This window comes from Eschrichtius robustus, chromosome 2 (genome assembly GCF_028021215.1).
Source record: "Eschrichtius robustus isolate mEscRob2 chromosome 2, mEscRob2.pri, whole genome shotgun sequence".
Taxonomy (NCBI): Eukaryota; Metazoa; Chordata; class Mammalia; order Artiodactyla; family Eschrichtiidae; genus Eschrichtius; species Eschrichtius robustus.
The window spans coordinates 168,608,879-168,636,337 of record NC_090825.1 but is presented as its reverse complement, the minus strand read 5'-3'; the positions used below and the strand labels follow the sequence as shown (position 1 = coordinate 168,636,337).

Genomic DNA, 27,459 nt, shown 5'->3' with positions numbered 1-27,459 from the left:
ATATACACACATACAAAGATATTTAGGTGTGTATATAGACAGTATACATACATACACATATAATATATGCAATACATACATGTACATACATATAGACACACATATACACCTACATATAAAAGCATATAGCATAAAAATATATATGTACTGTATATATAAATTCATCGTATATATACATACATATATCATATATATAAGATATAGACACATACATATATACAATGTATACACACACATACACACCTATATGTAAATATGCGCATGTACATACACATATAAATACATACGCAAGTGTGTATATAATAGTATATACATATATATATAATACCTAGAAACATATACACATACAGGTATACAACATATATACAACCTATATATAAATATACACTGTATACATACATACATACAGTGTACATATACTGTATATATACACACCCATATATTAATATATGGGTGTGTGTATATATACAGCATGTTCACATTTATAATATGTATACTATATATATACACATACATACATGTACACAATATATACACACAAATATATAGGCTTGTATGTATACTGTATATAGTACTTACACATATACCACAAATGCACGCACATATAAACATATATGTATACATATATATAATATGTATACACACATATACAAATTAATAGGCTTGTATATATTCAGTATTTTTACATATATAGTTTTGTTTTAAGGAGTTGACTCATGTGACCGTGAGGCAGGCAAGTCAGGGCAGGACTCTGGGCTGGAGACACAGGGAAGAGGTGATGTCCCAAGGCCATTGGAGGAACAGTTCCCTCTTTCTACGGAACCTCATTTTTCTCTCCAGTCCTTCAACTGATTGACGAGGCCCATCCACGCCGTGGCATTGACAATCTCCTTTACGCAAAGTGGACCAATTTCAGTGTTCATCTCTTCTGAAAAATACCTTCCTGGCCACATCTGGAATAATGTTTGTGGTTGCCGGGGCCCCACGCAGTGCGCACGTGAGATTAACCATCCCCGTGGCGATGATGACACTTTATTTTCTCCCTTGACCATTGTCACTACTATTCCAATTAAAATGGCAGCGCCATGAGGGCAGGGCATTTCCTTTTTTGCCAGTACTGAGCGTCCAGGGTCTGGTGCCTAGCATAGGCTAAATACACGGCATTTTTGTGAACAGAAGCCGGGATTCCAGCTGTCATATTTAATGAGGAATTATAGTCTTATTATTGGTGGTGGTGGGGGGGGTTGTCATGGTACGTCAAGGGCGGGAGTCGAACCCGCCACCCCAGGCCCCGAGGGATCTCCCCGGGTCCCCACTTCGGGCCGGTGGGGGTGGCCGGGGGCAGCCGAAGACGTGCGTGCGTGCGTGCGTGAGAGGGGGCGTGTCCACGGGGCGGGCGGTGCTCGCCACGAGTGAGTGGTTCAGTTCGGCCCCGGCTCATTGTGCTCGCCTCACGCCGGCCCGAGTTGGCAGCAGCGCTGGAGGCCCCGGGCCGGTGACCACAAAGAGGGAGCCGGGGGCCGGACGGGAGCGCGGCGGCGGCGGCGGCGGCTGAGGCCCAGGCTAGGCCCCCTCCCCTCAGCCTCCCGCCCGCCTGCCCCGCCCCCGCCGGCGGCGCCCCGCCCCTCCCCTAACCGCCAGACTAGCCTGGTGGGGGGGCCGCGCGCGAAGACATGGGGGAGAAGTTGGAGCTGAGGCTGGAGTCGCCCGTGGGGGCCGAGCCCGCCGTCTACCCGTGGCCGCTGCCGGTCTGCGTGAGTGCCGCCCACCCCCTCTTCCCGGACCCCCGCCCCTCTCCCCCCACGGCGCGCGCTGAGCCCACCGAGAAACGGAGCGACTCGAGTCGCCAGACCCTCTTTGGAGCCCCCCTTCCCGCCCCGCCGTGGTTCTCCGCGGCCGTTTCCAGCCCCCGCGCGCAGGGTGGGCAGAGGGGAGCCGGGGCCGGCCAGGGGCGCAGACTCGGCCGCGGGGACCCCGTGCTTCCGAGGGGCGCCCGAGCCGGGCTGCCGTTGGCTCTGTAGGGCTGGGGACCCCGGTCCTCCTGGGCCTGGACTGCCGGCGGGCTTGCCCTTCCGTACTTTATGATCTGACACGTCGGGTTTCTTTTTCCTGACCAGCTTTACCAGACTTTACCTGACCAGCTTTACCAGCGTCCCCTGATAATGTGTTAGATATTTAAGTTTTAGGGCCCGGTCCCAGCCCTATGGAATCAGCAACTCTGGTGGGGCTCAGTGATCACTGTTATAACAGGCCCTCCAGATGATTTTTATTCACCTTAAAGTTTGAAAATATCTGCATTGTCAGCTGGCCAAAGCGTCCACCAGCAGGTGAAGGGGAGTGGCGCCTGCAAAAGATAGGGACTAGCCAAGGCAAGTACAGCAACATTTGCCGTGGTAGTAATGGAGAATGCCTTTTCTCCACTGGTTGGCACAGACTGGTATCTGGGAGCAGTGGCAGGGTTATTTAGGATGCTTTACATTTCAGTGTAGAGTGACCGCTGTCGTGGTTTGCCAGGGACTTCCCCTGTGTGAGCACTTAAAATCTCATCCTGGCAAACCCCTTAGCCCTGGGTTTGAAAAACTTAGGGAATAACGTGAAATTTAGGGGAAACAAGATGTAGGTTTTGGGCAAGTCACAAGTGCTAATTAAAGCTAAGCAAGTATGGACAACATCTAGCCTTCTTTACCCCTTTGCGGGGAGGTAAATCTGATTGGGTGAAAGGACTTATTGTTAAGAGATCTTTGTAGAAACATCCCCTTCTGCTTAGTCCGCTGGTTCTCAGTTCTGGCTAGACATTGGCATCGTCTGAGGAGATTTTAAATGATTTTATTGGTCTAGGATGACCAACCGTCGGTGTGAGGGTTTTTAAAAAGTGCTTCAGATGATTCTAATGTGCAGCCAAATTTAGGTGCCACTGCTTAAGCGTTTGAACCGCTGCTACATATTTTCACCTCATCTTCCTACGAGAATATCCAACTGTAGTTGAGGTTTGTTATTTTTCTTTTTCTTTTTTTAACTGTCTTATTATAAGATTTACTGTCTTAAATAAGATTGAATGTACAGAAAATCCTGCTAGTCCATCTGGTGTAGCTGGATACCCAGAATAATATCGTTAAGATATGTACCATTTAAGTATTGTGACTGGCCTTTTTAAAATTAACATATGCATTAAATTAGTGTTGATAGTACAGATCTCTTTCGAAGTTGTCATGTTGGGGAGCTATACCTCTAATCTGCTGCCATTGCTAAATATCTGGACACCTCTTATTAGGAATTGCTTTTAAAAATCTTTAGGGATTAAAACCAAGTTTGCTGTATTATTTGTACTGGGACCACAAAAACCTCACAAAGTTCCCCCGCTGTACCTTCTACCCCCATCTCTAACCGTTGGCAACTTCTAATCTGTTCTCCATCTCCACAGTTTTGTTATTTTAAGAATAATATGTAAACATAATCATGAATTACTTCATCTTCGGAGACTGGCTTTTTAAAATTTTTCCCTCGGCATCATTCCCTTGAAGTTCATTTCAATTTTTGCATATATTAATAATTTGTTCCTTTTTGTTGCTCGGTAGTATTCTATCATAAGATTTTATCACAATTTGTTTCAACATTCACCCATTGAAAGACATTTGGGTAGTTGCCAGTTTTTGGCTATTATAAATAAAACTGCTATGAACATTTATGTGTAAGTTTCTGTGGGAACTTCATTAAGTTTTTGTTTCTTTTGGATAAATGCTCAAGAGGACAATTACTGCATTGTAGGGTGAATCTACTTTTAGGATTAAAAGAGACTGTCAAGCTGTTTCTCAGAGTGGCTAAACCATTTTATATTCCCACCAGTGATGTGATATAATTTTTCTACGTACTCGCCAGCATTTGATGTTGTCACTATACTTTAATTTTAGTTATTCTCTGATATCTCATTATGGTCTTAATTTGCATTTCCCTAATGGCTAACGACGTTGAACATCTTTTCATGTGCTTCTTTGCCATGTGTATATTCTCTTCCATGAAATGTCTGTTCCTGTCTTCTGCCTATTTTCTAGTTGGATTTTTTTAAGTTGTTTGGAGAGTTCTTTGTATATTATAGATACAAGTCATTTGTCTCATATGGGATTTTCAAATATGTTTTCCCACTGTGTAATTTGAGTTTTCATCCACTTAAAAGGATCTTCTATGAAGCATTTTTAACTCATTTTGATGAGATCCAATTTATCAGTTTTTGCTTTTATTGATCATACTTTCGGTGTCAAGTCTAAGAATTATTCACCTAGTTCTAGATGCCAAAGGTTTTCTCCTATTTTTTTTTTTCTAAAAATGTCCTGCTTTTACATTTAAGATTATGATCCACTTTGATTTAATTTTTGTGTAAGGTGTGTAAGGTTTAGGTTAAGGTTCATTTTTTGTTTGTTTTTGTCGAGGGATGTCCAACTGTTTCAGTACCATTTTTTGAAAAGTCTATTCTTCCTTGATAGCTTTTGCACTGCTGTCAAAAACAAGTTAAATGTATTTATGTCAGTCTCTTTCTGGGTTCTCTGTTCCATTCCATTGATCTATGTATCTACCCTCCATCATTACTGCAAAATCTTGAAATTGGGTAGATTAATTCCTCCCATTTTAATCTTCCTTTACAAATTGTTTTAGCTATTCTTCAGCCTCTTCTTACCATATAAATCTTAGAATAAGCCTGTCTATAGCCACAAAAACCTTGAGGGCATTTTAAGAGTAATTGTGTTAAGCCTCTTAACTTGGGGAGAATTGACATCTTTATTATGTTGTGTTTTCTAATCCATGAACAAGGTATGTCTCCCTATTTGTTTGGGACTTTTAAAATTTTCTTCATCAGCATTTTGTCATTTTCAGTATAGAGGTCCTATAAATGTCTTATTGGGCTTATATTTAAGTATTTATTTAGGTCAGTTGTAAATGGCACCACATATTTTTATTTAAGCTTCTACACATTTGTTATTAATACATAATTTGATAAAATTGTGTTGCTCTTGTACTCTAAAACATTTACAAACTAATATTATTTCTCAAGCTTTTTGTGGATTCCTTGGTATTTTCTCCATTTAGATTGTCATCTCATCTTCAGAGGTAGACAGTTTTACTTTTCCTTATTCAATATAATAGGATATATTACTATTCAACATTCAGTAGGATATATTCCTTCCTATTCAACATAGTAGGAATAGTCCTTTTATCTTTTAAATAAACTTTTTAAAAACTTAACTTTTGAATTTATGTATTTCTTTATTTTTGCTTTATTTTCTTATTAGAACCTCCAGTAATATATTTAATAAAAGTGGTGAGGGCAGATATCGGTGCCTTGTTTCTGATCTTACAGAGAAAGCATTCAGTCTTTCACAGTTAAATATAATGTCGGTATAGGTTGTAGATCATCTTTATGAGTTTCAGTATGTTCCTTTTCTAGTCCTAGTTTGCTTGGAGTTTTCTTTCTTCTTTTTTTAAAATCATGAATGGGATTGGATTTTGTCAAATGCTTTCTCTGCATTAATGGATAGGATTACATGACTTTTCCCCCTTAATCTATTGGATATGGTGGATTACATTGTTTGATTTTCAAATATTTAACCAACTTTGCATAACTGGAATAAATGCCACTTGGTCATGGTATATTATTCTTTTTATATATTTCTGGATTTAATTTGCTAATATTTGGTTGAGGATTTTTACAGCCAATTTCATAAAAAATATTGGTCTGTAGTTTTCTTCTTTCTATACTATCCCTGTCTGGTTTTGGTATCAAGGTAATACTGGCTTCATAAAATTAATTAGGAACTGTTCCCTCTACTTCTATTTCTTATCAAGTCATGTGAAATTGGTGTTAATTCTTTAAGTCTTGGGTAAAAGTGAAACATCTAAGCCTGAATATTTCTTTTGGGAGTTTTTAAATGAAAAATCAGTGTTTCTAATGGTTACAGGAAAATTGAGATTATCTGTTTCATCTTGGCTGAGTTTTGGTAGTTTTGGGTGTAGAAGCATGGGTCCATTTCATCTACATTTTTGAATTTATAGCGTAGACTTGTTCATAATAACTTGTCCCTTATTAACCTGCAGGATATGTCATGGTATCCCCGGTTGCATTTCTGATATCTGTGATTTGTGCCATCTCTCTTTTTATCTTTATCAGTCTTGCTACATCTTTGTTGATTAGATTGTTTATTTCAAAGAACCAGCCTTTTGTTTCATTGATTTCCCCCCCCTATTTTCCTGTTTTCAGTTTCATGGATTTTTGTTTCATCTTTATTATTTCCTTCTTTCTGCTTGTTTAGTGTTTTGTTTTTTTTTTTTTAAAGAAATTCGCATTCTTATTGATTGATTGATTGATTGATTGATTGCTGTGTTGGGTCTTCGTTTCTGTGCGAGGGCTCCCTCCAGCCGTGGCAAGCGGGGACCACTCTTCATCGCGTTGCGCGGGCCTCTCACTATCGCGGCCCCTCCTGCTGCGGAGCACAGGCTCCAGACGCGCAGGCTCAGCAATCGTGGCTCACGGGGCCCAGTTGCTCCGCGGCATGTGGGATCTTCCCAGACCAGGGCTCAAACCCGTGTCCCCTGCATTAGCAGGCAGGCTCTCAACCACTGCGCCACCAGGGAAGCCCCCCTTGTTTAGTGTTTTTTCCTCTTCCGTTTTTACTATGTTAATATAGAAAATTAGATTATTGCTTTGTAATATTTACTTTCCCAATTTAGTGCTATAAACTTCCCTTTCAGCATTGCTTTCACTTCATTCCACAAACTTGGATCTGTTGTATCTCCATTTTCTTTTATTCTATGCATTTAAAAATTTTTTCCTTGACTTTTTACCCATGAGTTATTTGGAACTGTGATGTTTAGTTTTCATGTGATTGAAGATTTTCCTGTTGTCTTTCTGTTATTGACTTCTAGTCTGATTCCATTATGGCTAGAGAACATACTCTCTATGATTTTAATTCTTTTAAATCTGCTAATGTTTTTTTATCACCCAGTATATGGTATATGAGTGAATGTTCCATGGACACTTGAATATGTATTGTGCTTTTATTGGGTGTGTTCTTTAAATGTCAGTTATATCCTGTTGATTGATGATGTTTTCAGTTCTTCCATATCCTTGCTGATTTTTCTCTCTGGTAGTTCTATAAATTGCTGTGTTGAAGTCTCAAATAATAATTGTGGATTTAGAAGTTTCTCCTTTTACCTTTTTCAGTGTTTGCTTCATGTGTTTTGAAGTTCTGTTGTTTGGTGCACACACATTTAGTATCACTAGGTCATCTAGGTGGATTATTCCTGTTATCTTTATGTAATGACCCTCTTTGCCCCTAATAATTGCCTTTGCTCTGAAATCTACTTTATCTGATATTAATATAGCCATTCCTGCTTTTTCTGATTAATGTTCATATGATATATCTTTTTCATCCTTTTACTTTGAACTACCTATATCATGATGTTTAAAGTAAGCTTCTTATAGAGAGTATATAGTTGGATCATGCTTGTGACTTTTTCATCTACTCTTCCAATCTCGGTCTTTGACTTGGTTATTTAGATCATTTACAGTTAATGTAGTTATTGCTATGTTAAAGATTAGGTCTACCATTTTATTTTTTGTTTTGTCTTTTACCTTAGTTTCTCAATCCTGTGTTTCTCTTATTTTGCCTTCTTGTGGGTTACTTAAACATTTTTTAATAAGTCCATTTTAATCTAATTTACTTATAATCATTTGTGTATACTGTTTGTATAGTTTGTTAGTGGTTGCTTTTGGCATTACACTATACATATATGACTTATCATAGCCTACTGGAATCAGTGTTTTATTACTTCAAGTGAAGTTTCAAAATTTTACTTCCATTTAGGTCTCTTAATAGTCCCCAGTTTTAAAGTATGATTTTCTGTAGTATTTCCTTTAGATACATTGAGAACCACATCAGATGGTGTCATAATTTTTACTTTGACCATCATATAGAATTTAAGAAACTCATGAAGCTAATGATAGTCTCTTATATTTACCCCATTTGTTTTCACCCATTCCATTGTTCCCCTTTTCTTTCTGAAGTTCCCAGTCTTCCGTTATTGTTTTTTTATGTTTTCATAACAGTAGGTGATATCTGGGCTTTCCAGTGCCATTGGATATGAGTTTCAGGAAACACTGAGCCTGGCTCACTTAATGCTGCTGAGTTGGAGGGTTTGTATATGTTGGGCCTGTTGGCACAGCAGATGCTAGCAGATTAGACTAATGTTGATGGGAGTAGTGCCACAGGAGGATGCATTCCCATTCAGGCTATGCTGCTGCTACAGTAGATCAAATCCCCCTCTACCCCAAGTGTGGGGCAGTGACCTGCTGCCGTCACTGCTTCTTTATTAGGCTGCTTTTGCCTCAGGTGTGTGGTGGGATCCCTTGGAAGCTGCTGCTGCTGTCAGTCACAAGGTTAAATTCATTTTAGAATACTTAAATATAAATATGTAGCCTGGCTCTTGTAGGACCTCTGTATTTGTTTTTTATTGCTTTCATACGAATTACCACAAATTGAGTGACTCAAAACAACGTAAATTTATTACCTTACAAGTCTGACATTGGTCTCAATTGAGTCAAGTAAAAGTGTTGGCAGGATCGACAGATGAATGGATAAAGATGTGGCACATATATACAATGGGATATTACTCAGCCAGAAATGAAATTGAGTTATTTGTAGTGAGGTGGATTGACCTAGAGACTGTCATACAGAGTGAAGTAAGTCAGAAAGAGAAAAACAAATACCATATGCTAACACATATAAATGGAATCTAAAAAAAAAGAAAAAATGGTTATGAAGAACCTAGGGGCAGGACAGGAATAAAGACTCAGCCATAAAGAATGGACTTGAGGACACAGGGAGGGGGAAGGGTCATCTGGGATGAAGTGAGAGAGTGGCATGGACATATATACACTACCAAATGTAAAATGGATAGCTAGTGGGAAGCAGCCACAAAGCACAGGGAGATAAGCTCTGTGCTTTGTGTCCACCTAGAGGGGTGGGTTAGGGAAGGGAGGGTGGTAGGGAGACGCAAGAGGGAGGAGATATGGGGATATATGAATATGTATAGCTGATTCACTTTGTTATGAAGCAGAAAGTAACACACCATTGTAAAGTAATTATACTCCAATAAAGATGGTTAAAAAAAAAAGTGTTGGCAGAGCTACATTCTTTTCTGGAGGCTCTTAGGGGTGTTTCTGTTCCCTGGACTTTATCAGCTTCCAGCGGTCACATGTAGTCCTTGACTCAGAGTCCCCTTTCTCCACCTACAAAACCCAAAATGTTGCATCTCTCTGATTCTGCTTCTATTAGGACATCTCTCTCTCTCTCTTTCTACAGTTGGGAATGGTTTTCTGCTTTTACGGACTCATGCAATTAGATTTGTTCCATGAGGTAATCAAGGATAATCTTTCTATCTCAAGGTCTATAGCTTCAGTCATATCTGCAAAGTCCTCTTTACCATGTAAGGTAACATATTAATAGGTTCTAGGGATTAGGGTGAAGGCATTTTTAGGAGCCATTATGCTGCCTACCACACCCTTAACAAGTGACCTTGAGAAAATTACTGAGATTTTTAAAGCCTTACTTTCCTCAAACATAAAATGGAAAGAAAGATATCTAGTTAATATCATGAAAGTGAAACAGTATATATGAAATCAACTAATTCAAAAAGTAAGATTTCTTCTTTTTCTTTATGATTTACATGATTCTCAGAGTTCAGGTACTTGAAGAGTTACTTTTTTTAAAACAGAGCTAAGGAATTTCAGGGTTCAGGTGCTGTAAGATTGTCTGAATTATCTGAGTAACAATTAGCTAAGCACAGGTGTAAAGCATTTGATTTACTCCCTGGTGTTCTTTATCTTCTCATCCCACTAAATCCATATCGCTTGTCTAGCTCCAGCCAGTAGAGTCAGAGCTTGTTTTACTGTTTAACTAAAGTTCAATTTAAATTCTCTCTACATCTCCAGATTCTCAGCCCTGGTTGCATATTACAATCACCTGGGAAGATTTCAAAAAGTACTGATGCCGAATTTCTACCTGTCATGGATATTTGAGGAGGGACCTGGCATGAAGTGCTCTAGCTTATGGTTTGTGGAGCCAAATCATAGTCTACACTGAGCCAAATCATTTGCGATATCACCTCTAAAAAGGAGTTTATCTGTGGTGACTAATGCTCTTCCTTTGTCAGTATGCTTGATTTGTCCCTCTTTGGGGGAAAAAAAGAGGGGGAAAAAAACCCCAGCAGTTTGGCTCCCTGAATTACAACCTGATGCTGTGGAATTAGTGTTGGCTCAGAGCGCACATCTTCGGATACCCATTCTCTCTCCTGCTCCCTTGTGTGAACTTATATCCTCGGGCAGTTTTTCATCCACCACCCTCTTTTGCTTCTAATCTTAGCAAGTAAAGTCTCCCCTTAATGAAACAGCATTTCATGAGACTTGCTGGGAGCATCGGTCTGTTCCAGACCTATCATATGTTAGCTAAAGCAGATATAAGTTATGTGTTTTTGGCATTCATCCTTGTGGGTTGGAGAGAGAAGACAGCATTTTATCCTTTTAGGTGTCATCTGACTGGGCAAATGGGCTCTCTCCCTCTGCTGCCTACCATGTCAAAAACTGAGGGTGTTACCTCTAGAAGGTATCTTCTAGGTATCAAAATAGTTCAGATAAGTCAAATTTCTCAGTAAAAGATGGCAAAACTGTGGCTTAGGTGGTTAATTTTACATGTCAATTTGTCTGGGCCACCATGCCCAGTTATTTGGTGAAATATTTTTCTGGATATTTCTGTGATGGTGTTCTTGTGTTTTCTAAAATTTTTATTTTTATTTATTTATTTATGCTTTTGGCTGCATTGGGTCTTTGTTGCTGCACGTGGGCTTTCTCTATTTGCAGCAAGCGAGGGCTACTCTTTGTTGTGGTGTGCGGGCTTCTCATTGCGGTGGCTTCTCTTGTTGCGGAGCATGGGCTCTAGGTGCACGGTCTCAGTAGCTGTGGTGCACGGGCTTAGTTGCTCCACGGCATGTTGGATCTTCCCAGACCAGGGCTCGAACCCATGTCCCCTGTATTAGCAGGCAGACTCTCAACCACTGCGCTACCAGGAAAGCCCAGGTTACTTTTGAACTGCAATCTCCACACTTGTAAAATGACATGAAAAACCACTCTTTCTGTGGGTTCTTAGAATTAATTAAGCAGGTTATGTGTGTAAAGTATCCTGGCACTTGAATGAGTTGTCAGAACCAAGCGCTGCTGGAGACGATGCTTATGCCCTAGGTCATCTCCCCTTCTACTGGGCGGCAAGTAAACACAAGCACAGTAGTCAGTGCTCTGGAAGAAGTGAGTTCTGGTGCTGCAGAGCACAGAATCTTTTTTTTTTAATTTAATTTTTATTTTATATTGGAGGATAGTTGATTTACAATATTGTGTTAGTTTCAGGTGTACAGCAAAGTGATTCAAAGTGATTCAGTTATACATGTATCCATTCTGTTTCAGATTCTTTTCCCATACAGGTTGTTACAGGATATGGAGTAGAGTTCCCTGTGCTATGCAGTAGGTCCTTGTTGATTATCTATTTTATATAGAGTCGTGTGTATATGTTAATCCCAAACTCCTAATGTATCCCTCCCCCCCCACCTTTCCCCTTTGCAGAGCACAGAATCTTGGAAGGGAAAGTTCAGGGTAGGCTTCTTGGAGGAGGCGCCATCCTTTCTAAGGATATGTAGAAGCTCCTGGGGTGGCAGGAGGGAGCAGTGTGTGTCAAAGTTTGAGAAATATAAGAAAATATGGCAAAACTAAGGTACACGAGTGGAACTCCGGTTTTGGGAAAGAAATGAGAGTTGATACTGGAAACCTACTGGGGCCAAACAGAAAAGGGCCTTCTTTGTCCTGTCAGAAGTTTGGATGTTTATCCTGAAGGCTGTGGGAAACGCTAAACAACAGTGAGATGGACTTCTGGTTTAGAGACTCACTCGGACCTCCATGTGGAAAGCACTTGATTGGGTGCAGGGTGAATTGTAATCTAAGGGTCCCACTTAAGTTGTAGAAGGTTGGACTGGATTTCGGAGATCCGAGAGGGAATGGGTGGGGCCTGGTGACCAGTTAGAAAAGGGAGGGCAGCAAGCGTGGGTGACAGTTTACAGCTGCATCTTTTTGTGAGATACAGAGCACAGTAGGAAGGGATTGGGGCTGGGGAGAGGATCTTACTTCATCTTCAGTGCTTTAGAGGGGCCTGGTAGACAGGTCTGGGCCCAAGGTACAGATCTGGGCTTTTTGGGAGGACAGGTGTTTGACGGCATGGGAGAGACTTAGGTTACCCACAAGAAGATCCAAAGAGTCATAGGTGTGAGAGCTTTTTCAGTGGGTATATTGAGGATGCTTATAAGCTGAAAGAAAGTAGCCAGCAGAGGAAGGGTGTGAAGATCTAGGAGAGGAAATGATTGTTCATTTGTTTTCAAAAAGCTGAATACTTATTGTGTGCCTGGCCCTGTTCTAGGATCTGGGGTTCACACCGTGTGTTACCTCTTCTGCAAGGACAGTTCAACTCATCCCCTGGTGAAGAGAAGTCAGATTATTCTTTGCATCCCATTCAGGTGTAGGAACTGTTCTGTCCCTCTGAAAGGACTTTACTTAACCAGAGTAATAAGTTAGAAATCAAAAGAAATTAGAGTTGGAAAGGACCTTAAAGGCCACTGTACTTAATGTTGCCTAATATTTTACCTTGATTGTAAGAAAAATTTATTGCAGAGCCCATTCTCTTCAGAGTTCCTTCACTGAACTTTCTTTATGTCGTTCATCCAGTGGGTCTAGCTTGTAGATTTTGGCCTCCTCGTAAATTTGCTTCTTCATCCACATTACATTTTGCCCGGACTATGGCAGAAGCTCCTGGGTGGTTTCGCAGCCCCTGGACTCAGTTCCTCTAAGTTCATCTGCCTACTCGGGTTGAGTGATCTTCTAACATGAAAAGATACGCCTAAAATAATGCTGCTAATGACTTGCCCACACAGAGCTAGTGCATACTAGCCGCCCAGCGTGTGCTCTGCCCAGAAGCGTGTAGTCTGAACTGTGCTCGGCCAAGCCTCCTGGGGCTCTTTGGCCCTGAGGAAGGGGAGCTTTCTGTGATCACTCCCTTTATCTAATCGGTCCTTCAGCAGCGGGGCGCCTTTTTCTAATCAGCGGAGGCACCCTTACTCAGCCAGTGGTAGCCCCAGGGCTCATCACCTGTGGGATACAAGCCATGCTCTCTCCCAGGCTTGATTCGACCAACATCTCTATTTTCTGTCCCTTCTCACACTTGGACCCCTGGCGTTTAGTCATCCCCACCTGCAGTATTTACAGTGCCCAGCAGGTGTCAGGCTTGAGTGTCTTTGCACAGGTGCTCCCTCTGCAGTTACTGCACCTCCTCCTCCACCTCTGCAGACCCTCAGCTTTCTCGATTGTACTTCAGGGTTATCATGAAGCGGTCACTTAGATATAACTTTTTGCCTCCATAGGAACCTCTGTGCATAAAGGTTATGGTTCTTTATCTCACGTGATTGAAATTTTGACTTTATACATGTCCCTCCTTAATGAGGCTTTAAGGGCAGGAGTCGTTTCTAATCCTTAGCACAGAGCAGATGCTTTGTTTTCTTTTTAGATGCTTTTTAATGATGATAAAATGTACGGTTTAAATCACTCATTTTACAATAATTTTGCTATAGGTTGTGACAGAAAGTTTCCAGAAGTTGTGTTCCTGCAATAAGAAATAAAGATGTGACCTTCCAGTTGTGTAAAGCTCATGAATGCTGTGTAAGTGCGTCGGGTGCAATAAGGAACCTGGAGCTAAATGGGCTAGTTCTGAGAGAGAGAGACTTAACTACGTTAACAAAGGTAAGCCTTCATTGTGTCCTGCCAACGTTTGATAGTTGCTTTTGGGGCAAACTAAACGGGTAAAATTTTAAACTGTTCCTCCCCATTAAAGGGATTGAATAAGTAGGCCACTTTGGTGCACCTGTGTCTTGCTAATTGTCCAATTGGAGATGGAGGTTTAGAAAGTGAGTTTCAGTCTTGTTTAAGTCTCTTCCCATCAGACTGGTCTCGTGATTTCCTACACACCATGTTACTTCCTGTCTACCTTTCCTTGGTGTTGTTCATGCCTGGATTGTCTCCTGTACCTGCTCAAACCTTGGTCCGTTCTCATTTGTACCATGGAAGTTTGTCATGCTGGATGCTGTCAGAACGAATTTTACTTAAGTTTGTGTTAAGCCGCAAAGCACACATTTTGTGTATTTTCTGTTTTTTGCGTTTGTTTATATTTTTATGGTTTCTCTTCAAGAAATATTATGAGAAGGGAAATAGCAAGATGTAAAGAGCAAAAAAGTCATCATTCTCTTTAAATTGTTAGAACGTGTATCTGCAATCATAATTATAATGCACTGTGGTATGTGTTAAAATAGGAAATATATGTAATGTCCCGTAGGAGCAGCAAAGTCAGTGGTGTTAGTGGGGGTGTGTCACGGAAGTAATCACAAAGCAGGTGACTGTTGGTTGGGGTCCTGAAACATTAGTGTGTGTTCCCTGTGTCCAGTAGTGGTCTGGAGGGGTCAGGAAGCCTGCTTTTCAATTTGAGGGAACAGAGGGTTTGAGGTCCTCTCTCTTCTATTGCTCCAGTATACTGCATAGCAGCTAATAAAATACTGGGTTTATAATTGACATTTAAATCGCTGATTGATCATCAAGATTGGGATGTATCATTGGAAATGAAAATAGGAGGAGTCTTATGCTTTTTAGGTTTTTCTTTTTTTTTTCTATGTCTCAAAAGGCTCTTTGACGGGAGACTTTTTATTCTCCCGTACAATTCCATGAATACTTTTACCCTGGCACTTATTTTAATGGCATTTTCAATTTATAAATGTCTTTGAAACACATATTGTAAACTGTTTGAGGGTAATGACCATGGCCATTGGTGGCACATCTTAAATGTGCATCGTGTTAAGGTTTTTTTTTTAAATTTTATTTATTTATTTATTTATTTATGGCTGTGTTGGGTCTTCGTTTCTGTGTGAGGGCTTTCTCTAGTTGTGGCAAGCGGGGGCCACTCTTCATCGCGGTGCGCGGGCCTCTCACTATCGCGGCCTCTCTTGTTGCGGAGCACAGGCTCCAGACGCGCAGGCTCAGTAATTGTGGCTCACGGGCTCATTTGCTCCGCGGCATGTGGGATCTTCCCAGACCAGGGCTCGAACCCGTGTCCCCTGCATTGGCAGGCAGATTCTCAACCACTGCGCCACCAGGGAAGCCCCATCGTGTTAAGTTTTGAGTGTCATGTGGTCTACCATCAGTGCTTCCCTCTTTCACCCAGTTTTCTTCCTCATTTCCTTCTCCAAATTTGTCTGATTTTTCTACTTTCCCTTTTGCTTCTCTATTCTTGCTTTCTCTTTCCCATTGCATCTGTCATTCTTCTTCTCCTTCTCCTTCTGACTTCATTATGGCCAACCGAAGCCTTTTCTAGTATGTTCTCTATCTTCCTTGCCTCTTTATTGCCATCCACAAACTCTTACAGAATATTCTTGGTTGACTCCCTTACTTCCTAGCATACCCATGTACTTCATGGTAACTTTAGAACATTGAAAAGGGTTGGAATTATTAAAAATAGGTAATTCTAATCAGTCTTCTTTCGCCTCTGGTATAAGACTCTTCTTCCTCAATCTGACCATTCTCAAATCTAGAAGTACTCCAGCTCATTGGTCCTCCTTACCCCCATGATTAGGCCAAAGAACTTGTGAAACCTTAGCCCTGTTTAATACTTGAATTTATCAAAACATAAGAGAGCTAATTCTGCCTAAGGGCACCAAAGAAGAATAAAGATGCCACAGATAAACGTTTAGTCCAGATTTATAATGGACTCTAAGTGCCTAGTTGAGTGCTGACCATTAACTCACTTGAACAACAGGGAGCTCATGACAGAAACTAACATGTTAATTGTATAGACACTTCACCATTCCTCAGTGTAGCTGATAAACTGCATCCAGTTAGCTTAAATAACATGAATGATGAATTTCCCTGTGTATATAAATTGGGAGTTTGTAAAGTTATCTTTTTCCCTTTGTACAACTACTGACTACCACCTCGCTTCGTCATGGCAATAGAAAATGATGACTAAGAAACACATTGTCTCTGGGCTTCCCTGGTGGCGCAGTGGTTGAGAATCTGCCTGCTAATGCAGGGGACACGGGTTCAAGCCCTGGTCTGGGAAGATCCCACATGCCGCGGAGCAACTGGGCCCGTGAGCCGCAACTGCTGAGCCTGCGCGTCTGGAGCCTGTGCTCCGCAGCGAGAGAGGCCGCGATAGTGAGAGGCCCGTGCACCGCGATGAAGAGTGGCCCCCGCTTGCCACAACTAGAGAAAGCCCTCGCACAGAAACGAAGACCCAACGCAGCCAAAAATAAATTAATTAATAAAAAAACAAACAAACAACAAAACACATTGTCTCAGTATCAGTGGACATAATGTCTTAGTAGTCTACAAAAATCTCTAAATTCTTAATCTAAAAGATATATCTGCCAATATCTTATATCCTTATCCTTTGTTAATATAAATATCCAATCTATGAACGTCTCAGTTTCCTTACTTAAAATATGAGGTGGATAGATTTGCTAATATCTAGGGACCTTTCCAATTTTAATATTCCCTGGTTATAAGGGCTGAGCCAAATACAGTGGCTCCTGAATCATTAACCTCGCTCACGATGAAAGTTATCGGCAAGATCTACACGTAAGAGATCAAATATTCGTATCCATATATATTGTAGCACATTGACTTTTACAGAACTCAAAGTAACACAACATAGTTACATTCATAGACTTAAGGTCACTGTGGTATACTTTACAATTTTTCTTTTCCCTAGGAAGGAAATGTAGATCCCTGGGAAGGGATTTCTTTCTCTGCCTTTTAGTAATGTAAGCCTTTCATTATCTCTTGGATCCTAAAAATGGGGAGGGTTTTGGCAGGTGGAGCTTAGGAGTGACCCATCAGGTGGCAGGGACAACATGAGAAAGGGCAAAAGGAAGAATGGATTTTGAGAAGGACCTGATATCTTACATGATGAGAGCAGCGTTTCACAATGTCTGTCCTGCAGAACACTGGTTTTAGATGATGTTGATGTAGTTACAAGACAGAAGCATATGGGAAGAGCCGTACTCTACATCCCGACATGAAATTCAGGTTTCACTTTGTTACATTACGTACTCTGAAAAGTTTTGGAGGAAGGAATTGATTTCATTTTTTTAATTCAGTCTTACTCACAGTTACTTGAGAAACCTATATTCAGCTGATGGAACTGTATTTTGTGAAAGGCCAATCGAGAAATGCTGAGATGGAGCTTAAGATATTTCTGTGTGGGGACAGGCATGTGATTATTTTTCTTATAATTCTTTACTGTTTGTCCTAACAGTTGTTACTTTGCAGGGTTTTTTTTTTTTTTTACATCTTTATTGGAGTATAATTGCTTTACAGTGTTGTGTTAGTTTCTGCTGTATAACAAAGTGTATCGGCTGTATGTATACATATATCCCCAGGTTTCAGTTTTAAGCCTTCTGTTTTCACCTGAGTCATTGGGCCTGTTAGAAAGCTCAACAATTCTGGGGTCTTCATCTCTTATGTAGTTTCCAGAAGCTCCTGGCACTTACCAGTATTTCCTCTTGATTCTTTTCCTCCGACTTCAAACTTCTTACGATTATGAGCTGATTGTTTTCTCAGCCTCTAGTGTCAAAACCAGCCACCTCGCTCATCTTCATTGTCTCAGTTACAAGGTGCAATATTTCCCACGTTTATGTGTGTCAAAATATAAGTCAGGGATTGATACATAGCATATGCTTAATAACAATTGTATTTCCTTTTTTTCTTTGTTCAAAGGTATCCAAACACTGGCCAAGTTCTTAAATTGAAAGTAGAGTGATCTAATTTATTCAGCTCATCCAACCATCAATATTGAATATTTGTCTTTTTTCTTACACATATTTCTTGTATTCCAGTCGTGACATTCTAGAGCACAGTGAGCACATGTATAACTTATTACTGCATTACTACCTTGGCTATTCCTTGACCAAATTTTACTTCATACAACTGACAGCCTAATTAACCTACTAGAGTTTTTTTTTAATGTATGCATACAAACAATAAACACCAGTTGCATTGCTAATAACTGAATCTTTACATCTCTATGCACCCATGTATCCAACACCAGGTCAAGATATTATAAAATATTTGTAACACCCTACAAGGTTCTCTGTTACTTCTTTCTGTTCCATACTCCCCCAGGGCAACACCCAAGCTGACCTCTGTCACCATATATGACATACATGGAATCACACAGTGTGTATTCTTTGGTATCTGGCCTTTGGTTACATATCATTATATCAGTAGTTTATTCTTTTATTGTGTTTTCTTGATTTTTTAAACCTAGACATTCATACAGTGTCAAAGTACCACTGATTTCTTAATATTATTATGCTGACCTCCATCTTCAGAGGCTTTCCACAGTCTTCCATCTGTCTTTCCACCTACTTTCTCTTCCGTCTAATGATGTTTCATTTAAGCAACCTCAGTCAGCCTTTCCCCCATATTCCCCAACACGTAGCACTCCTGTGTTGAGCCAGTTTTGTTCCCTATTCCATAAGCCCTCTGTGCCATTGCTGACACTGTGCCTGTTCCCTGCCCGGAAGGCCTGTTCCCTACCCTCTATATACTTGTTCAAGACTCAGTTTAAATGCTGCCTGTTCTAAGAAGTCTTCTCAGAAGAAGCCAGTGCTTTTTGGAATCCTTCTTTAATGAAAGCCCATAGCAAGTGTCATCTGTCCTCCCTGATCTGGTAATTAATTATCCATTGTTCCTATCATATAGTGTTTGTTTTTCTTATGTGCTGTTATTATTTATTGAAGCAGATTATAGTGACTTGAACCAGGAACTGGGTCATTTTCCTCTTCATTTTAGTGCAAGTTTCTGTGATATGAAGTTAAACTCCTTTTCCCTCCCTTCCCATTCACCCTCAGCACTTGTTAAACATAAAGTACAAGTGAAACTTATTGGTTAACAGGTTTTTGTGGTCCTTGGTTCTGGTCCCTAGGTCTAAGCTGCACTTCTGTAGTGCTAATTTGACTGATTTCTTATTGTCACATAACTCAGGAATTAACTAAATCATTACGAATTGAGATACATATAAGATATTATAAGAAAACCAGTGGATGTCACAAGTTTAGGCCTGGGGGAGAGTGTTGTATGAGTCCTAGTTTGGTGGGGCTCACACTGCATGATCGCGCCTTCCAGTATTCCATTGTAAGTAAGAAAGAGGTATGCAAATATATGCTTAACATTTAACAGTGTTGATAAAAAAGAGAGGAGAGAAAGGGATGACAGGTACTTTGAGGGCTTTTTGGAATTCATGAACAATTATGATTGGATGGGGAAAAAGAAAAACCGAGGGCTAACCTCCCGCAGGTGAGCTCAGGAAAGAGAGAAGGGCTCATCTGGTATGCAGGTAGAGAGGTTTGACCTACAGAATCTTAGAAAACCTCAACAATCTGAGCAGTGATGGCAAGAGGCAAACTAAAGGGATAACAAAAGTCTGCAAACGTCTCACACCAAGAGCTTTGGCATGGTGTTCATCATCTAGCTAATCCTAACATGCATACATTTATAAGAGTAAAGTCAGGTCTTTGCCAGAGTGGGTTCCTTATTTGGGCAACTGGGTCAAATGAAGAAAGGCAAATGTAGGCTGCCAGAGTAAATAAGGAGAGGAAAAACAAAACGAACGAGACCTATCATTCATCAGTGGTTTCCCCCCAATATCCTTAGCCTCCACCTTATCTCCATCTTACTGGTAACACAGGAACTAGACTGAACAATCAGGTAAAATGTCTCTACAGAAACTGAGGTAATATAGAAAATAAGAAAATAAAACATGAAATTGTAGATTTTCTTCCTAGGGGTAATTGAGATGACAGTTGAATAATAACATAAGATCAGGTGAAGTCTAAAGACATTTTAGAAAAGCTGGATAAAGTAAGAAAACATCTGTTCGCTGGCATCTGAATGTTAGAGAGACACCAAGACATGTGGGCCAAGTTCTGGAGAGAAGGGAAACACAGACGCAAGCTTGACATTTGGTGCAGCTTTCTCCTTGGGGCATTTGCTGATTCAAATCTTACAGCCTAGGAGCTGAAAAGCCAAGGAGTTCAAAAGACTCTAACCACAGAAGCCAAACGGCAAGTGCTCAAGCTAAAGGCAACAACTAATGGAATGAGAAGCTAAGTGTATCTTTAGTCTCACAGGGCTGCGGAAACCATTACATTTAAAGCCTAACAAATACATGGGTAGTTGGGAATAGGGAGAATCCAAACGCTCATATGGTAATCCCAAAGGGCAACACCGTAGAGGAAGGACAAGACAGAAATAGAGCAACCTTCACACAGACTGAAAAACAGCTTTGAATGAGCTCAAACTGAGAATGGACTAAGGTTTCCAGTCCCTATAGTAACTGTCTGCCATTGGCAAAAGGAAATCTTTTCAAGAGAACGATAACGACATCCAGAATGTGGAGGTATCTTTATAGTTTCCTAAAATAAGTTAAGCCCAATTTTAATATAAAAATAATTTGATATACCAGGAAAAAGACTAAATGATCAAAAGCTCAAAAAAAAAAAAAACAAACAGAACAAGAAAGAAAGAAAGAAGACAATATAAATAGACAAAGGAGGACAAGAGTTACCAGGTATTGGTTAAAAAAAAACAAAACAACTATGATTAAACAAAGAAAATAGACACATGGCAAATAAGCATATGAAAAGATGCTACACATTCCATGTCATCAGGGAATTTTAAATTAGAACAATAATGAGATACCACTACACACCTATTCAAATGGCTAAAATCCAAATACTGAAATACCAAAGTTGTTGACGATGCAGAACAACTGGAATTCTCATTTGTTGCTAGCAGGATACTTGGCAGTTTCTTACAGAACTAAACATACTTTTACCATACAGTGATCTAGTAATCATGCTCTTTGGTATTTACCCATAGGAACTGAAAAGTTATGTCCACATAAAAACCTGCACATGGATGTTTATAACAGTTTCTTTCATAATTGCCAAAACTTGAAATCAACCAAGATGTTTTTCAATAGGTGAATGGATAAACAAGCTATTGTGTATCCGTACAAAGGAATAGCATTCAGCAATAAAAAGAAAAGGCTATGAAGCCATGAAAAGACATGGAAGAAGCTTAAATGCATATTGCTAAGTGAAAAAAAGCCAATCTGCAAAGGCTACATGCATATTATATGATTGCAGCTATATGAAATTTAGGAAAAGGCAAAAGTGTGGAGACAATCAAAAGATCAGTGGTTGCCAGAGGTTGTGGGGAGGGAGAAAAGGATGGGTGAAGCCCGGAATTGTAAAGGCAGAGAAACTCCTGTGTATGGTTCTGTAATGGTGGATACAGGTTATTGCACATTTGTCAAAAATCATATAATGTACAAAACAAAGAGTGAAGTGTAAAGTAAAGCATGGACATTAGTTAGTAATAATGTATCAATATTGGTTCATTAACTATAACAAATATATTATGCTAATGTAAGATGTTAATAATAGGGGAAACTGGGTTGAGAGGTAAGGAAGTATGAGAACTCTGTCCTTTCTGCTTAATTTTTCTGTAAGCCAGAAACAGCTCCAAAATAGTCTATTAATTTAAAAAACAAATGTAGACCTGCATACAAAACTTGCACGTAAATCCAACCACAGCAGCATTATTCATAAGAGCCCCAAAGAGGAAATAACCCAAATGGCCATTTACTGTGAATGATCAATGAAACACAGTAATATCCACACCATGGAATATTATTCAGCCATAAAAAGAAATCAAGTACTGATACATGCTGCAACATAGATGAACCTTGAAAACATGCTAAGTAATTGTATGATTCCACTTGTATGCAATGTCCAGACTAGGCAAATCTGTAGAGACAAAGTATATTAGTGGCTGCCTAGGGTTCGGAGAAGTGGGGGAGTGAGTGATTTATAGTAGATTATTTTTGGGGGTGGGGGGGGTGGATGAAAGTTTTACAATTGATTGTGGTGGTAGATGCATAACACATTAAATTGTACACTTTAAATAATATGGAAAGTAAATTATATCTCAATGAAACTATTATTTAAAATTATGATTTTACAGAAATTCAGTCCTTAACTATTATGTATCTATCTGTCTGTCTATCTATCTATGTATCTATCTCTCTATCTGTCTATCTATCCATCTATCTGTCTATCCATCTATCTATCTATCTATCTCTCTGTCTATCTGTCTGTCTATCTATCTGTGTGTCTATCTCTCTCTCTCTCTATCTCTCTATCTCTATCTATGTCTCTATCTATCTATCTCTCTCTCTCTTCTCTATCTGCCTATCTCTCTCTCTCTCTCTCTATCTCTCTATCTGTCTCTATCTGTCTCTCTATCTATCTCTCTATGTATCTATCTATCTATCTGTCTGTCTATATATCTCTATCTCTCTATCATCTATCTATCTGTCATCTCTCTATCTATGTATGTATCTATCTATGTATCTATCTATCTATATCTCCCTGTCTACCCATCTATCCTTATGTATAGAACAGTAACAATGGCTTATAAGTCACTTCCCTACATTATTTTATCCTTCCAAAACTCTTGAGAGGTCAGTAGGCCATAGGAAAAGCACTGAGTTCACTGGAACACTTGAAGGTTGAATTAACTGTTTGTGATCACTCAATCAGTAAATGGTGATGCAGGGAATTCCACACACATCTTCTCTGTCCTCCTTTCCTCCTTCCCTCCCTCCTACCTGCTGACTCTATTCCAGCCACATTATTTACTAATTCTTCCCTGAGGACACTGGCATCCTTCCTCTGGGCCTTGCAGAGGTTATTCCCATGATCTGGAATGCTCAGACGTCTGCCTCCCTCTAGACTGTTCAAATTCCACCTTCCCAGTAAGACTTATCCTGTCTACCGTTTAAGTTGAAAGCCTTGCTCCTCTCTGCCCACAATCTCACCTCACCATATACTGCTTAATCTCCATAGCATTTATTCCTGGCGAACCTACCAGATAATGTACATGGGTTTCTGTTCTCCCCTCCAACTGGAAGATAGGCTGCACAGACTCAGGAATCTTGCCATTATTAAACCTAGTGGAGGCCCAGTAGAACTCTAAGGGCACAATTATAACTCTCGTGATTTGATATTTTAGTGGGTTAGCTCAGAGCCAAGCCAGTTATTAAAGAGGATCTTTTCTGCTATTTTAAGCAACATGGTACATTTGAGGTCAACTTAAGTTTTCAATAATTACAGAGCAGGTATGAACTCTTCCTTTGTTTCTCCAGACACATGAACCTGGATGCCAAATCCATCCTCTCTGGGTGTAGTGGGAAGGTATGAAGATGACTGGCCTAAGTCTCAATTGAATAAAAAGATGCCCCAAAAGACATTTCAGCATTTTCGAAAAGTTCAGTCATAAAGTGTGGTTCCTTATCACACATCAGAGATTATCTAGCCTCCAGTGTGGTTTTTGTTTTTTGCAGTAAAAATGTGTCATTTTATATTTTAAACTTGCATTATGAAAATAAGTCTGTACACGAAGTAATACATATTTAATGAATATGAATCATGTAAATTTGGTCATGGTATTTAAAGTTGGCTTTGGCTTTGAAGTATTTTTAAATTCATAGAAAATATTGAACTTCTAATAAAACATTGTAATAATTGATATTAATAATCAACTTCAAAATTTCTTTGTCTGCATTTTCTGTTTAATTTTAAAAGAGAAGTCACTTTCAGTAGTGTTCCAAAGTGAGTGATTACACCTTCTATGATGTGAAAAAAGATCCGATTGCCATTAGCTGTTCTTAAGTGCTGAACATAACTGAGAGAAATTGTAACAAGACACTCTCTGTCACTGGCAGGAAATCCATCTCCGTCCTTTGCGGGGGCAGTCCCGAGCTCATGTTTTAACGGACGCGAATGCAAACCGTGGTTCTCACGTGACTTTCTGAAGAGCCCCCGCAGCAGGCCCAGGTACCTTGAGTGGACTAAGTCTCACTTTATGGCAATGGCATCAGATGGTGGCTACAGAAGGTTGCCGACGTCCCTGTGTGCTCTGACAGGCTCTGCAGACCGGGGGACGAAAGGACCAAGGAACTCTGACCGCCCTCGGGAATCCCAAGTGACTGGAGGGACAGCGCGTCAGGGCCCCAGGCAGTGTCGCCCACTGTTCCGGAGGCGGGCGGAGGCTCCGCAGCCTCATTTCGTCCCGCCCCTTCCAGTATTTAAAATTATTGTCAAGATGCTGGGTTAACTCAGGCAGGTCTCCAAAGGCGTCCCAAGCAGCAAACATGTCTGTGATGAAATAGCCAATGAAAGAGATTTGGGATTTGGGGATGCTGCAGGTATTTCTGTCAAAAACTGCCATCACCACAGGCAAGTCCTGTCGCTTCTCTTCATCAGTCTGAGAAAAACATTCTTCTGAGATACGTGCGGCCCACTCAATGCACTGCTCCAGGGGTCGGCAGGGATTGGACACATCAGCACACTTAGTCAGGGTGAGTCACCCCAACTCTCCCTCCTCTGGACCTTAGTTCCTCCTGATTGTCACTCGTTACACTGAAAACAGATTTCAGGAGTCAGCACGTGCAGCCATAATGTGTGCCTAATTCCACATCCCAGTCACTGGGACACAAAATTTTGGTGTCTTAAGTCAGGCTCCCACATCACCACTCACATATGTCAGTTCTTCCTCTACAGCTGAGTCAGTGAGTAAAGACACATAAACAGAAGCAGATTAATACGAACAAGGTTTTATTGACATATATATATATGTACATAAAGCTGGGAAAGAGAAAGGCCCATTGAGGCAAATGCATAGGGGGAGAGGTAGCATCTGAAAACAGCAGTGGGCATCCTGCCAGTTCCAAGTCTAGGGAAAACTTGGGTCCGCCAAGTTAACAGTCAAGCCAGGGATGGCACAGTGGATGATACAGGCAGCTGTCTTCCATTCTCCTAACTGGAGCTTCTCAAGTCTGGTGTAGTTCTGAAGTGGGCTCATATACTCCTCACCCTCCAGCACACACACACACACACACACGCACACACACACACACTAGCACACCCCTGAGGTGTGGTCCTCCGGCTTGCTGTAGGAAGAGAGGAGGTGAAGTTTCACTTCAAGGGGCTGAGCCACTTTCCAGTGAGGCAAAGTCCATTCATGGTGACACACAGTTTGCAGAATAAGATCTGCTCTTCATTTGTTGCGTTTCTTCATAGAAGAAAGGAATTCGCTGGTGGCTCCTATGAAGCCCTGGGCAGGTTATGCGGCTGCCAGACTCCTGTGAGCACAGGCACAGCTGCCCTGACCAGGGGCCTGCAAACACAATGCTGGCTCGTCTAAGTCAGAGGGGTGTCCTGACTTGGGGACCCCAGTGTTCTTACTGAGAGTGGAGGTTCCTCTCTAAATATGGATGCTGCTATCCCCCATGGCACCACCTGGGTTTTGACCAGGAGGGGCCTCAGGTGCTTTGTATGAATGTGGCACCAGAAGTGTATCCAGTCACAGCAGGTGTGGTGCTGTCCCCCATGCCCCCCCCCCCGGTTCTCTGCACAGATGGGTTCCAAGTCTGATGGCTGTTATTGACACAGGGCCTCTCAGCACCGGTGAGATGTTGTGCCCTCCATCCGCACCACCTGTGTGTTGGCCAGGTGGGTCCCAGTTGTAAGCGGGAATAGCAGGTCCTCCAATCATGGGCATGATGTTGTTCCCTCCTAGACGACCACCACCTAGATTGTGGGCAGGTGGGCCCCTTGTGCTTGGAAATAAGGTAGAACTAGAAGTGTGTTGAAACCCACGGGTGATAACCACACTTGCACCTGCAACAGATGTGGTGTGCTCTGTTAGAAGGTGGAAACTGACATGTCCCTTGACACAGATTTCTTCTCCTTGGTGATGGAACTTTTAAATGTAGATTTTCTACGTCCAGATGGGCCCTGTGTGCAGTGACGGCAAGTGGAAACTCTAGGGCCTCCCATCGTGGGGATGGTGTTGTCCCCTGCCATCACCGTACCACCTGTATTCAGCCCAGGTGGGCCCCAGGTATTTGGATTTAAGGTGGAATCAGGTATGTTCCCAGATGCTGGGATGGTGCCTGCCCCTCCTACTGCAGCAGCCTTGCCGTGGTCAGGTAGATGGCAGGTTGTCTGGCCCGAAGTAGGAACAGAAGCGGTGCTGGGTGCCCCACTTAGTCCTGCCCCGAAGTTAAGTGGTCTGGATGCCTGTGAGTGAGTGAGGCCTGGGGCTGACACACCGACCCCAAGGCTCCCACCAGCCGTAGGGGCTGCAGGTCCCATGAACAGTGGGCCCGGTGTGGTGTCGGCAAAGAGTGAGCCACTGTCCCCAGTACTGGGCATCCTGGTGGCAAGTCCAAAGCCAGTAGCAATGGACACAGCCCTGGGGAGAATGCCTGGGTTGTCGCCAAAGGCCGGCTGCGTGTTGCTGGTGGTGGCAAATAGGGAAGCTGGCGAAGCTGCCGGTATGATGCTGACTCGCGGTGGCTAGGCTGCAGGGGCGACTAGGACTTTATCTTGTGCTGAAGCTGCTGGGTTTCCCAACAGAAAATTATCGTTAGGCCTCTGCCCATCGTTGGCCCCCAATGTGGCCTGAGACGGGAGACCTGGGTCCAAGGAAGCTTGAAGTGTTGGTCTATCTGTTGGCCGGCGTTGCAGGTAAATGAGTCGAGTCATGGGCTGAGGCATTGCTACCACTGGGTGGTGTGTTCCCAGAAATAGGAACAGCCCTGTGAAATGTCTATTGGTTTGGCCTGGAGACAGGGGCAGACTGGAAAATGACAGCCTGGGAAGGAGGTGTGGTGTCCATAGGGACAGTGCCAGAGCTGCTGCCTGCTGAAGCATTGGTGACGGCCGAAGCCGTAACTGGGGGGCTGGGGAAAACAGGAGCCGAATGGAAAATGACAGCCTGGGAAGGAGGTGTGGTGTCCATAGGGACAGTGCCAGAGCTGCTGCCTGCTGAAGCATTGGTGACGGCCGAAGCCGTAACTGGGGGGCTGGGGAAAACAGGAGCCGAATGGAAAATGACAGCCTGGGAAGGAGGTGTGGTGTCCATAGGTACAGTGTCAGAGCTGCTGCCTGCTGAAGCACCGGTGACGGCCGAAGTCGTAAATGGGGGGCTGGGGAAAGCAGGACCCGAATGGAAAATGACAGCCTGGGAAGGAGGTGTAGTGTCCATAGGTACAGTGTCAGAGCTGCTGCCTGCTGAAGCATTGGTGACGGCCGAAGTCGTAAATGGGGGGCTGGGGAAAGCAGGAGCCGAATGGAAAATGGCAGCCTGGGAAGGAGGTGTGGTGTCCATAGGTACAGTGTCAGAGGTGCTGCCTGCTGAAGCACCGA

At 41.8% G+C, this 27,459-nt stretch overlaps 1 long non-coding RNA gene across 1 annotated transcript; it reads left to right on the top strand.

Annotated features, from left to right (window-relative positions):
- Positions 1-1,660: 1,660 nt before the first annotated feature.
- LOC137758776 (uncharacterized) lies at positions 1,661-24,011 on the top strand. Its single transcript, XR_011073033.1, has 3 exons — positions 1,661-1,754; positions 13,705-13,873; positions 23,970-24,011. It is a non-coding gene; the product is annotated as an uncharacterized lncRNA (long non-coding RNA).
- The last annotated feature ends 3,448 nt before the right edge of the window (positions 24,012-27,459 follow it).